This window comes from Hyla sarda, chromosome 3 (assembly GCF_029499605.1).
Source record: "Hyla sarda isolate aHylSar1 chromosome 3, aHylSar1.hap1, whole genome shotgun sequence".
Lineage (NCBI taxonomy): Eukaryota > Metazoa > Chordata > Amphibia > Anura > Hylidae > Hyla > Hyla sarda.
The window spans coordinates 79,676,075-79,689,485 of record NC_079191.1 but is presented as its reverse complement, the minus strand read 5'-3'; positions in this window follow the sequence as shown (position 1 = coordinate 79,689,485).

Genomic DNA, 13,411 nt, shown 5'->3' with positions numbered 1-13,411 from the left:
AAAGTTTTTACCCCCACCGGTTACAATGAACCCTATGTTGTTCCCTTCCACCTTTTAGAGGTCTTTGCATCACATCAATACTTGGTGATGTAGGTGGCACATGATGTTTTTCGCACAGCTTTCCTTTTGTTTGATTTTAAGTACATATATTTTAACCCAAGAATATTACTAAAAGTTAAGTTTTACGGAATGTACAGTGCATAGTGAAAGTATTCAGCTCCTTTGAACTTTTCGACCTTTTGCCACATTTCAGGCTTCAAACATAAAGATATAAAACTGTAATTTTTTGTGAAGAATCAACAACAAGTGGGACACAAATTTTCAGTTTTTTTATTTGTTAAAAAAGTTTGAAATATCCCAATTTTCAGTTTTTTTTATTTGTTAACAAAGTTTGAAATATCCAATAAATTTTGTTCCACTTTATGATTGTGTCCCACTTCTTCATCAAAAAGTACAGTTTTATCTGTTTATGTTTGAAGCCTGAAATGTGGCAAAAGGTTGAAAAGTTCAAGGGGGCCGAATACTTTCACTATGCACTGTATATCCTCAATGCTTACCTGTGCACACTAAAACTTTTAGAAAAGAGACCGTTTTCTTCTGTCTCCCGGCCTCAGCTACTATTATGATCCTGCCACCCGCCTGATGCCACACATCTGATGCCAAGTTCTTCTTTTTCACCCACCTTCTTCAATGGGTACTGGTATTGCCACCCACCGCCCCACTATGTAACGGGATCACTTTCAGGACTCCTGATGCCACCTCCTGGCTGTCTCATACTGCCACCATATGTTCTCCTCATGCTGATGCCAGCTCCAGGCTGTCTCATTTTGCCACCATATGTTCTCCTCATGCTGCTGCCACCTCCAGGCTGTGTCATTCTGCCACTATATGGTCTCCTCATGCTTCTGCCACCTCCAGGCTGTGTCATTCAGCCACTATATGGTCTCCTCATGCTGCCGCCAACTCCAGGCTGTGTCATTCAGCCACTATATGGTCTACTCATGCTGCCACCAACTACAGGCTGTGTCATTCAGCCACTATATGGTTTCCTCATGCTTCTGCCACCTCCAGGCTGTGTCACTGCACCGCCATGTGGTCTCCTCATGCTGCTGGCACATTAAATTAACCTTTTTAGGTTCATCTATTGGAAATATTTAATTTAAATAAAAAAAAAAAATATCTTTAATATTTTCAATTGTGAGGCCCTCTGATCTCGTCAGGCTGTTAGCACCTTCAGGCTGGGTCATTCAGCCACTATATGGTCTCCTCATGCTGCCGCCACCTCCACGCTGTGTCATTCAGCCACTATATGGTCTCCTCATGCTGATGCCACCTCTAGGCTCTGTCATTGTGTCCCTCTGTGACAGTGATTCTAATAGCGATGCCTTTAATCTGCATGTCATACTGAATAACAATATTATTTCACTAACCCAGCACACACTCTATGCGTGTTACAGCAAGGCAAAGTGTTCTACACCCCTATTGAGGCTCTCTGTGGGCCAGAAATAGCCATTTTTAATACAGATTTGCCGCAAATAAATTCGGACTGAACCAAATTTTTGGGGAAAATCCGTCAAATAGGCCAAATTGAATTTTTCCAAAATTTGCTCATCTCTAAAAATAAACATAACGTTGTCTATATATTGCTGTGTATATCTCAGTGAGCTCATTACAGGGTTTTCGTGCTTGACACATGACAACTTCTTACCATAAATATGCAACAGCAAGATCTTTTTTAACCAGACGAGCAAAAATTCTGTTGCAGATTTTATAATATAAAAACTTTTAGTCTTTGTATACCAAGCAAGTTTGGTATTGAAAGGCTGTATTCATAGCTGGATTATTTACACTTATTGATGATGTGTCCTTTCATAGTGGCAGATTTTCAGCTGTGCATCTTCTACGAGCAGGCACTGTGTCCACAGCAGGAAATCTGCCTCTACGAGTGGACACCTAGAGCTACCTGACAGCAGCAGTGATCTCACTTTTGTGACTGCCATTGGCGCATCTGCATCGTGAAATATGATGTGGATGCAATGTGTGACCTTAACCTTAAAGGAATTTCCAGGACACATATAATGATAGTCCATGTCCCTGTCAATTCGCTCAATAAGGGCACATGTGCAATCACTGTGGGCTTTATTTCCCACAAGGCATGGCTCTTCATATTTAGTGGCAGCTGTATACAGTATCACAGTTTATACTATTTACTGCATGACAATCAATATATAAGTCCCAGAAAACGTCTTTAATCCCTCTATAGGGATCTTCAATTCACTACAGGCAGCCCCCAGGTAGCTAGTCTCATAACTGATAGCAACAGCAGCTGAAAACAAGCAAAATACCAAGGGATTAGACAACTAACATAATCAGGGCAGGTCAGGACTGGCCATCTCAGGTCAATATGATGGACAGGCAAAGGTCAGGGCAGGCAGATTTGTTTCAGTAAGTAGGACATTCAGGAGGTCAGGTCAAGCAGGAGACAAACATGAGGTCAGGAAACTACAAGACCACTGCAGCAAGTAGTAATAGCAGAGAATAAAGGAGCATCAGAATCAAAGAAAGATATGAGAACAAAAAAACTTTGTAACAAAAGAAAAACCCTCAAAGGGGAAGTGTCAGCAGCTAAACAAGGGTAATAATAACCCCACGGCTAGATAAAACATTTCATCAGGCTTCCAGTCATACCTTTTTATTTTTTTTACATCCAAAATCCTTTCCAGCGCAAGATTGAAATCTTTTTGTTAATATGTAAATAAGGCTCAAGTGCCCAGAGGGGTCCCAAGCATGACGAGAGTTAACCAACCCCTTCTTCTCTTATTCGCCACTTCCTGCTGTCAATGAAATGGTGGTACACATATGCAAGCGGGCACAGAGGCGGTAAATAAGAGAAGATAGGTTGGCTAACCCTCTGCTCTTGCCATGCTTGGGAACACTTGGGCAGTAGGGTCTCATTTACATATCAACAAAAAGTGTTGTATCTCAGCAGAGAAAGCTGAGGTCTGATCGGCTGCTTTGAAGAGTTTTTCTATTAGACAATTTTGATAAATTGGCTCCTAAATGTTTTCAATTCTTTATTAAGATTCATGTTAAGAGTTTCCATTTTTTCCACCTACGGACCCATATAAGGACTTGTATATTTGTGCCACCAATTGTTCTTTTTAAATACATCACTCATTTTACTGCCTGTGCAGGGGGACATCCGGTCAGCAATTCACAGAGTAACGCTTCCTCCCCTGTGATGAGACAGTTCATTAGATGTGCAATTTGAAGTGGACTAGACCTTACTGACTTTGACTTGACTGACTAAGATTTGACTTGACTTGGAAGCTGACTATCACTGCCTTGAGCAGTGTATGCAATCACAATATTGATCCGTGTTTGCAATCAAAAGATTGCATGGTATAGCCCCCTATGGGGGCAAAAAGAAATAGTAAAAGATAAGAGAATAAATGTGAATAAGCCCCACCCTAATAAAAATATAAATCCCCCCTTTTCCTATTTTTTTAAATAAAATAATGCAATAAAAAAAAATCATATGTGGTAGCGCCGTGTGCGTATATGTCCAAACTATTCAAATATAAGGTTATCTAAACCCCACAGTCGATGGCGTACACGTAAAAAAATACCAAAGTCCAAAATTGTGAATTTTTGTCACTCCATATACCATAAAAATATTAATAAAAAGCAATCAAAAAGTCCAATCAAAACAAAAATGGTACCGATAAAAACTCCAGACCACGGCACAAAAGGTGAGCCCCATATAGCCCTGTACACAGAAAAATAAAAAAGTTATAGAGGTCAGAAGATATCAATTTTAAACTTACTAATTTTGGTGAATGTAGTTATCATTTTTTTAAAGTAGTAAAATAATTAAAACCTGCATGAATTGGGAATCCCTGTAATGGTATGGACCTACAGAATAAAGATAATGGGAGAGATTTATCAAAGGATTTAGACTGGTTTTTCCTGTCTAACTTTGTCGCACAGAAAGGCGCAGTCTAAATATGTTCGACTTTTCTGCGACTTTTGCTGTAGAGGATTTTTAGAACATGATGCATGCAAGTCTATTTTAGATGGAAATGCATTGGAAAATGCATTGGTGCTGAATTTATCAAGTGCGACTTTTGTGCGACAAATCGCATCTGCCCAAAATACGCTGAAATGTCAGACCATGTTGGAGCAGGTCTAAATGCAGTTTAAGCTGTAGACCCTGAAGTCTGAGCACAGAATTTATCAAGGGCTGTGAGATCTTTGATAAATTAGGAGCACAATAGACAGGAGACTACCACATACGCTGGTCTATAAGCATACCCAGAATAGACTAGATTAGCAAATGTCCCCCAATGTGTCATTTTTACCAAAAAGTGCACTGCGTAGAAACGGACCCCTAAAAAGTTGCAAAATTGTGTTTTTGTTTTTTTTTCATTTCATACCCACAAATATTTCTTTTTTGTTTTGCTGCAGATTATGTTATAAAATAAGTTATGTCATTACAAAGTACAATTGGTGACACAAAATACAAGCCCTTATATGGATCTGTAGATGCTAAATTGAACTTGTTATGATTTTTAGAAGGTGAGAAGGAAAAAACGAAAGTGCAAAAAGGAAGATTGTCCTTAAGGGGTTAATGGGAATTTTATTTGTGCAATTTTTTTTAATTCTCAATTAATAAATCCTATGAAAACATATGTAAATTCAAAACCACACCCAAAAGAATAAAAATAAATATTTACTGTTGCTGAAGCTATAGCTATAACAGCTCATGAGTTTTTCCACAGAAAATTCACTATTGTGCCCTTGATAAATCTCTCCTGCAGGGTATGACATTTAGACTAAAAACATTCACCAAAATATGTCCCCCCACAACCTGGCCCTGGTACTAATACTCATATACGCTAGTGTACATTTACAATAGGACACATGGCTTGTCCTCCTAACTTCTCGAGTTTATTTTAGCTCTGCGTCCGTGACTGTTCTCTATCATTAGCTCTGATTCTAAAACTTACAGTAGAAGTAAAATAAGAAAAAAAATTGGCACTTTGTAAAGGATTAGGAAACTGCGAAGGGAATTAGCAGTTAATCTCTTTTATTTCTCTATTTCCTTTTGTCAGTCCCTTCTAGAGCTCCCTTTCTCTCGTTGCCTTGTTGTGCAATTAATTCTCCGTTTTATGCACTCATTAATTCCCTCGCTCTTTATGACTCTTACGTCTTACTCCCGCCCTCATTAATTTTCTGTCATCTCCTATCTTCTCCGAACATCGAACCGGCGCATATAACAAGTGTTACCCGTTCTCTTGGCAGAAAGGAGTGGACATATTTTTTACTCATTCTATAAAAGAGATCAACATATGTTGTATAAATCTGGGGACGTTCCACGTGCCACGCATTCGGGATGATAAATAATCTTCATTAATGTATCTTGCCTTGATACATGGAGCATGAGTTGGTTCTATGTATCATATGTACAGTCTCTTATATTGTCTTCGAAGCATTACTATACATCATCGGAAAAAAAGGTGTAAGAATACATAGACAGGAACCATAAAAGTACGTCTGGGCTGGTATAATTTATCACCACCTTGAAGGTGCTCTGCTGCCATGGCTATACACACACCCTATTCCGCCGGCGCTGTCATAATGTTCTGTGCCACCTTCGTCCCTCTTGGGTTAATCTGTTATTCCTGTTTGACATCTTTATAGAATTCCAGTCTTAGGGCACAGGGAAGGTGAGAAGATGATGAGTGGTTGTAAGAAATAAAGGAGGCACAAGCTGCAAGACATAACAGTATATCTGATTATATAGCTCCGCTCTATGTACATATCCGCAGATGGAGACGAAATTAAATACTGGTATGGGCTTGAATGTAAAAAAAATAAGTATTTTTTTTCTTTTTAAATGGGGTTTTAATTACAATTTTGTAATTCCATATTCATTTAGGAAATTGCCTATTCAGAAAGAAGATAAATACTAAAGAACGTGAAGCATTGAAATAAATAATCAAGATCAATTGTATCAGTTTAAGTATATAGATAAAGGAATATGAATGGGACATGCAGCAGGGTGTATTATTTGTCACTCAAAGTGCCAGCCAATCTAGCAGCAAGATATCTTTCATCTTATGCATTATCCTTCAGCTAATAAAACATTGCATCACGTCTTATGCCTAAAAATAAAAGAATGAACCTGGTACAATAAGGCTATGTTCACACGGCGGAATGTCCATGCAGAATTTCACTGAATATTCTGCATGGACATTCCTGCTTCAGCAGAGTCCCACTGATTTTGATAGGATTCCGCTGCATTGAGCATACGGCAGATGTTTCTCCCATGGAAATCCCGATTCTAGCATCCACAGATTCCTATGTACCAATTCCGCTCAGCAATGCATTGCCGTCTATGAGATCATGGAAATGTGTTGAATGTCCACTCGTTTTCAGTTTTGTTTTCTGTAAGGACATTCCGCATATTTTCGGTCGTGGGAACCCGACCTTATAGAATGTCTGGTACTATGATACTGATCCAAAAATTTACTTTCATTGGCACTGACACCCAATGTCACCTGTAGAACTCTTTGAACCAAAATTTCATTTTGTACCAAAGAAATGATGGTCAACAGATTTCGGGCCAAATTCAGTGAGGCTGAGTTCACACCATGTATTTGCAAAACAGTTTCCGTATCAGGTTTTTGATGAAAAATTGATTCCTCAAAACTGGACCAAACTGTATCAAAACGTGTATATAAATTTGAACCCGTATACGGTTTAAAACCATATACGGTTTAAAAAATAATGTCTGGTTGCATGTGTTTTTTAAGGAAAAAAAATATACATTTTCAACTTTTCCCTCCATTATGAATAAAGTTTCAGTTGTTTGATTGAAATTCCAAGAAAAAACTTTCAGTGCGCAGTGCATGTGCAAAAGTCAAAAACCATATGGTGCAAACTGGATGGAACCGTACGGACATACTGTTCTATATGGTTTACATTGATTTCCATTAAAAAAAAAAAAAAAAAAAACGTTCAATGCAGTTTTTCACCTGGACCAAAAACTTTGGTAGACTACGGTTTTGGGTATGGGAAAAAAAATGTAGTAGATGCAGAATGGACACAACCTGATGCATCGTTGGGCATATGGTTTTCAATGGAGAGTCAATGCATACGGTTTTCAATATGGTTCCATACAGTTTTCAAATTGAAAATGTATACGGGAAATGTATTGCAAAACCGTGGTGTGAACCCAGCCTGAGCTAGACCAGAGAACCATTCTGAATGAACATCGGGCTTCATTTTGAATGGAGTTTTTTTCTCCAAATTTTTTCAGGTCATTTACTAATGTTACGCTTTTCCCTACGTTTTGCTTTTTTTTTTTACACATGCTCTGGGCTCTCAGGTTTTCAAGAGCTCAAATCCACAACATTTTATGTGGGAACATTGTTACATTTGTTGTTTTCTTTCTCTGAAAATGTCGGGAAAAAGCCCTTTTTCGGAGACAAGCTATTCCCCTGCTGACACGCCCCTTTGTCAGGTTTTCTGAGTATAGCAGAGAGTTAGTAGACAGACTGGAGCAATGTGGAAGAGGTAAACTGAGCTCTGGCAGCATTTTTCACTCTTTTGACCCCCACGATCATGCTGTGGGTGGTCCAATAAGTGAATACAAGCACTGCAACTGCTTTAGATGCCGTGATCAGTATTGATCACAGCATCTGAAGGGTTAATGACAGGCATCAGCATTTTACACAGTAGCTCTTTAGGATGTAAATCCTACTGCATTAAATACCATGGTACCAGGATGTACCTTTGCTTTTAATGTTGTTAAGGTGTTAAATTTTTATTATGAGGAATATTTAAATTACTTTTAAAAATCTTTTTTTATATATATACTTATTTAGTTCTCCTAGGGGACTTGTACGAGCAATGATTTGGTTGCTCATATAGATAAATGCAGTGCTTTTGCACAGAATTTAATTATTCAATAGATGAACTGCTTATACAGCCTGTCTAAGGCAGTATATCAGTTGCAACAGGCACCAAGGCTTTTAAAAGGCCACCGCGATCGTGTCATGGGAAGTCTAGTTTAACCCTGAACCATCAATGACCATGTGCCAAATGCTTCTGTTAGTTTCGACAACAGTTAAAAGTTAAAAGCTGGCAATGCAGTTCTCTGATGGTGAATGTAGCTGACACAGGTATGTATGGAGTGGGTTTGACTCGTGAGCCGTCTTCATACACCCTCAATGGCACCATGACACATATATCCGTCATGTGTCGTAAGGGGTTAAAGGCTACATGGTAACCATGGAGCAATGAGACGAAAGACATGTTACCTTTTACTCAAATACTGTAGGAATATTTTGTCTCTCTACAACCTTTTCATAGTATTTATCAAATATTTAAAAAAAAATAGCTTCATCATCATACGTCAAATTCCTACATCACACTGCAACTGGAGAAATATATTTTGGTCTTGTAGAACATAATACAGGTGTATTTCTGCCATCATGGATGATGATTTCATGGACAATTGGTTGAACATGTTCATTGAGGGCCAAATCTAAATACCATGTTTGTTGATTAATCTCATGTTATCCTCCCCTTCCTTGAATGTGGAATTCATTTTCTTAGATGTGTAGTTTTAGCATTACAACACATCAAATAAGATTGTTTTAGGTTTTAGACTTCCTTTGGCCCTACAGGCTTTTACAAATATTTATATAAATCATGGCTCATTATTGCTGTATTTGTTACTGATATTGAGTTTTTATCTTTAATTTGTTCCATTTTTAATTCCATCTTGTATTATTCATTATTATTCAAATTTATCTGTGGATGTGATCTCTGGATACGTCTTTGTTAAACTTCTTGTCCTTTGAGATCTGATCTCTTTCTTTGATCTATATTTATTTATAGAACATAATGTTCTCTTTTTCATTGTCCATTATGTTAACTACTACTAATTAACATTTTTAGGCATAATGTGCAATTTGGACATGCTAGCACTGACGGAATTAACCTTTTTTCTTCACAAAGACTTTATATGCTGTACTTTTTTATACTGCTATACTTTTTCCACAAGACAGTATTGTCATAGGTGAACCGCCATAGCAAATAATCCAAAAAGACAATGGGGGAGATTTATCACTGATTTGTTTTGGAAGTCACTTTTGGTTGCGTTTTGTTTTTTAGGGACCGTGCATAATTTATCATATGTGGGATTAATAATGCGCAAATCTACCAAAACTAACAAAATTACTTCCCAACATCATTTCTTACTTTGTAAAGCAGGTTACTAAAGCAGAACTGAGGGTGGTCTATGCTTGTGGCTTCTTTTCCACCATTGTGTTGTAATTTTGGGCATTATTAAAAAATAAAATAAAAATTAGCAAATATTAAATGAATGACCACTGCTTGTAAAGAAATCATATACAGTGGAGCAAAAAAGTATTTAGTCAGCCAACAATTGTTCAAGTTCTCCTACTTAAAAAGATGAGAGACGCCTGTAATTTTCAACATAGGTATACCTCAACTATGAGAGACATAATGAGAAAAAAAATCCATAAAATCACATTGTCGGATTTTTTAAGAATTTGTTTGCAAATTATGGTGAAAAATAAGTATTTGGTCAATAACAAAAGTTCATCTCAATACTTTGTTATATACCCTTTGTTGGCAATGACAGAGGTCAAACGTTTTCTGTAAGTCTTCACAAGGTTTTCACACACTGTTGCTGGTATTTTGGCCCATTCCTCCATTCAAATCTTCTGTAAAGCAGTGATTTTGGGTCTGTCGCTGGGCAACACGGACTTTCAACTCCCTCCAAAGGTTTTCTATGGGGTGGAGATCTATAGACTGGGTAGGCCACTCTAGGACATTGAAATGCTTTTTACAAAGTCACTCCTTCATTGCCCAGGTGGTGTGTTTGAGATGATGTGATTGTCATGCTTAAAGACCCAGCGACGTTTTATCTTTAATGCCCTTGCTGATGGAAGGAGGTTTTCACTCAAAATCTCACAATGCATGGCCCCATTTATTCTTTCCTTTACACGGATCAGTTGTCCTGGTCCCTTTGCTGAAAAACAGCCCCAAAGCCCAATGTTTCTACCCCTATGCATCACAGTAGGTATGGTGTTCTTTGGATGCAACTCAGAATTCTTTCTCCTCCAAACACGATGAGTTGAGTTTTTACCAAAATGTTCTACTTTGGTTTCATCTGACCATATGACATTCCCCCAATCCTCTTCTGGATCGTGCAAATGATCTCTAGCAAACTTCAGATGGGCCCAGATATGCACTGGCTTAAGCAGGGGGACACGTCTGGCACTGCATGATTTGAGCCCCTGGCGGCCTAGTGTGTTACTGATGGTAGCCTTTGTTACTTTGGTCCCAGCTCTCTGCAGGTCATTCACTAGGTCCCCCTGTGTTGTTCTGGGATTTTTGCTCACTGTTCTTGTGATCATTTTGACACCACGGGGTGATATCTTGCGTGGAGCCCCAGATCGAGGGAGATTATCAGTGGTCTTGTATGTCTTCCATTTTCTAATAATTGCTCCCACAGAGGATTTCTTCACACCAATCTGCTTGCCAATTGCAGATTCAGTTTTCCCAGCCTGGTGCAGGTCTACAATTTTGTTTCTTGTGTCCTTTGACAGCTCTTTGGTCTTGGCCATAGTGGAGTTTTGAGTGTGACTGTTTGAGGTTGTGGACAAGTGTATTTTATGCTGATAACAAGTTCAAACAGGAGCCATTCATACAGATAATGAGTGGAGGACAGAGGAGACTCTTAAAGAAGAAGTTACAGGTCTGTGAGAGCCAGAAATCTTGCTTGTTTGTGGGTGACCAAATGCTTGTTTTCCACCATAATTTTCAAATAAAGTATCTAAAAATCAGACAATGTGATTTTATGGATTTTTTTTTTCTCATTATGTCTCTCATAGTTGAGGTATACGAATGATGAAAATTACAGGCCTTTCTCATTTTTTAAGTGGGGGAACTTGCACAATTGGTGGCTGGCTAAATACTTTTTTGCCCCACTTGTACATTGTAAGTTAAAGGGTACCTCTCGTCAAATAAACTTTTGATATATTTTAGATTAATGAATGTTGAATAACTTTCCAATAGCATGTTAATGAAAAATATGCTTCTTTCTATTGTATTTTTCCCGATCAGTCCTGTCAGCAAGCATTTCTGACTCATGCTGGAGTCCTAAACACTCAGAGCTGCCAGCCTGCTTTGTTCACAGCCAAACAGGCTGTGAACAAAGCAGGCTGGCAGCTCTGAGTGTTCTCCTTTGTGAACAAAGCAGACTGGCAGCTCGTAGTGTTTAGGACTCCAGCATGAGTCTGAAATGCTTGCTGCCAGGACTGAGGGAGACCCCTAGTGGTCATTTCTTCAAAGTGGAAAATTAAATAGAAAGAAGCATATTTTTTTAATAACATCCAATTGGAAAGTTATTCTGCATACATTAATCTATAATATATAAAAAGTTTTTTTGATGACAGGTACCCTTTAAAAAACAAAAATAAATAAATATATATATATATATATATATATATATATATATATATCTTGCCATCCACTGTCCCCCCATTACCCTTCTCTTCTGTACCCTTTTTGTAAGTATGCTTCAATAAAGAAGACTTGCAAGCTGAATTGGTGAGTGCCGATATTTTCTGTTTCTTAACGACTGATCTGATAATTGCTTGCCATATCTGAGCACCACCTCCAGCAACACAGCTACACTAGCACCCATCTGCTGTCTTACACCCCAGGACACCACTAGCAGTGCCGCACCACCTCTAATGTAATATATATATATATATATATATATATATATATATATATATATACACACACACACACACACAAAAATAACATGCAAATGAGACCAATAGCAAGTAAAAAAAGATTCATAAATCTCCCTCATTGATCCTTTGGGAAACACTAGGTGGGGTGTCTGTAGGGGGAAGGTGGGGGGGGGTGATTTATCATCCCTATGCCCGGCATTAATGGGAAAAAGCCACGAGAATATATGTGCAAGCACCCTACTTGTGCACCATTCCAAGAATTGTCCGGGGTAAGCTTCAGTAAGCTTCAGATTTTTCACTATACTATACCAGCCCACTGGGCAAAGGGTGCATAGTCTTATACTGTATATTGCTCTAATTATTAGTAAAGTAGTATGCATGTAATGATATAAAGCCATGTGGAAGTTTCCTTAGAAAACTCAACCAAAAGACTATAGTTTTCTTGACTTAAATATAACCTGTCGGCTTTACAGTCATGTCGCTTTTAGTAAATATGTGTATTCCTATGAAACAATTCTTGAACACTGTTCCTAGAACTCTTGTCTTGTCATGTGTCCCTCTTTTATTCCTCCTATATTCTCCTTGTCAATATGGTGTGTCCTTATGTATTCTGACACTGACACCATTTTAAGTATCATATTGTATAGAAAATAGTAATGTCAAGTTGTAAATGTATTTATATATTTACAGGAGTATTAATATAGGAATGCCATAAACCAAGGTAAAAAAAAAAATTATAATAATTGTTTTTTTACTAATACAGGAATTCTTTGCTATGCCGAAATAGAGAAGAAATTTATTTTCTTATGTTTCTGGCTTATGTCTGCTAAAAGTGCTATATTGGGCTTTGTATATTGGTCCCCCATCCCTAAAAATTTTGGCCAGGACAACAAGTATGCACCTGTCTAGGGTGCCAATGCCTACTGGGCTGGAAGAACACAGCTGCAGGTGGGCAACCACTGGGGAATCCAGAGAATGTGCCCCTTTATGCTGAACACATATTGTTGAAGGAAAACTGTCACCCTGATCACCCAAACCAAACCCAATACACTGGGTTATAAAGTGGGTGGCCAGGAGTCCAAGGAGGGGTCACTTACCAATATCGGTCCAGTGATATATTTTGATATTGCCCGGAGAAGTTCTGTTGCTCAATTTAGTTAATTACGCACAGGAGGTGGGGTCCGGCCCCATGCTTCTTTCAGCCTCCTTTACTGCCAGCCCCTATACTGTATCATCATATTCAAATTTAGCGACTTAACATCCTAGTGATGTGAGTCGCATGTCATGTGAGCGCAGAACTCAGAGCAAGGAGCAAATATGCCATTCTTTTACAGTCATCTCTCATGTCCTAATCATATGAGAGCCGAAGCTTGAGAGAGCGACTGTAAAAGAATGGAGCATGCACTCTGAGCGCTGCGCTCATGTGACATGCGAATTACATCACTAGGACGTTGAGTCGCTGAATATGAATATGATAATAGAGGGGCGCAGTAGAAGAGGTGAAAAGAAACAGGGGGCGGGCAGCCATCGTGGCAATATCAAAGGAACCACTGGACCAATTTTGGTAAGTGACACATCCTTGGACTCCTGGTCACCTACACTATAAC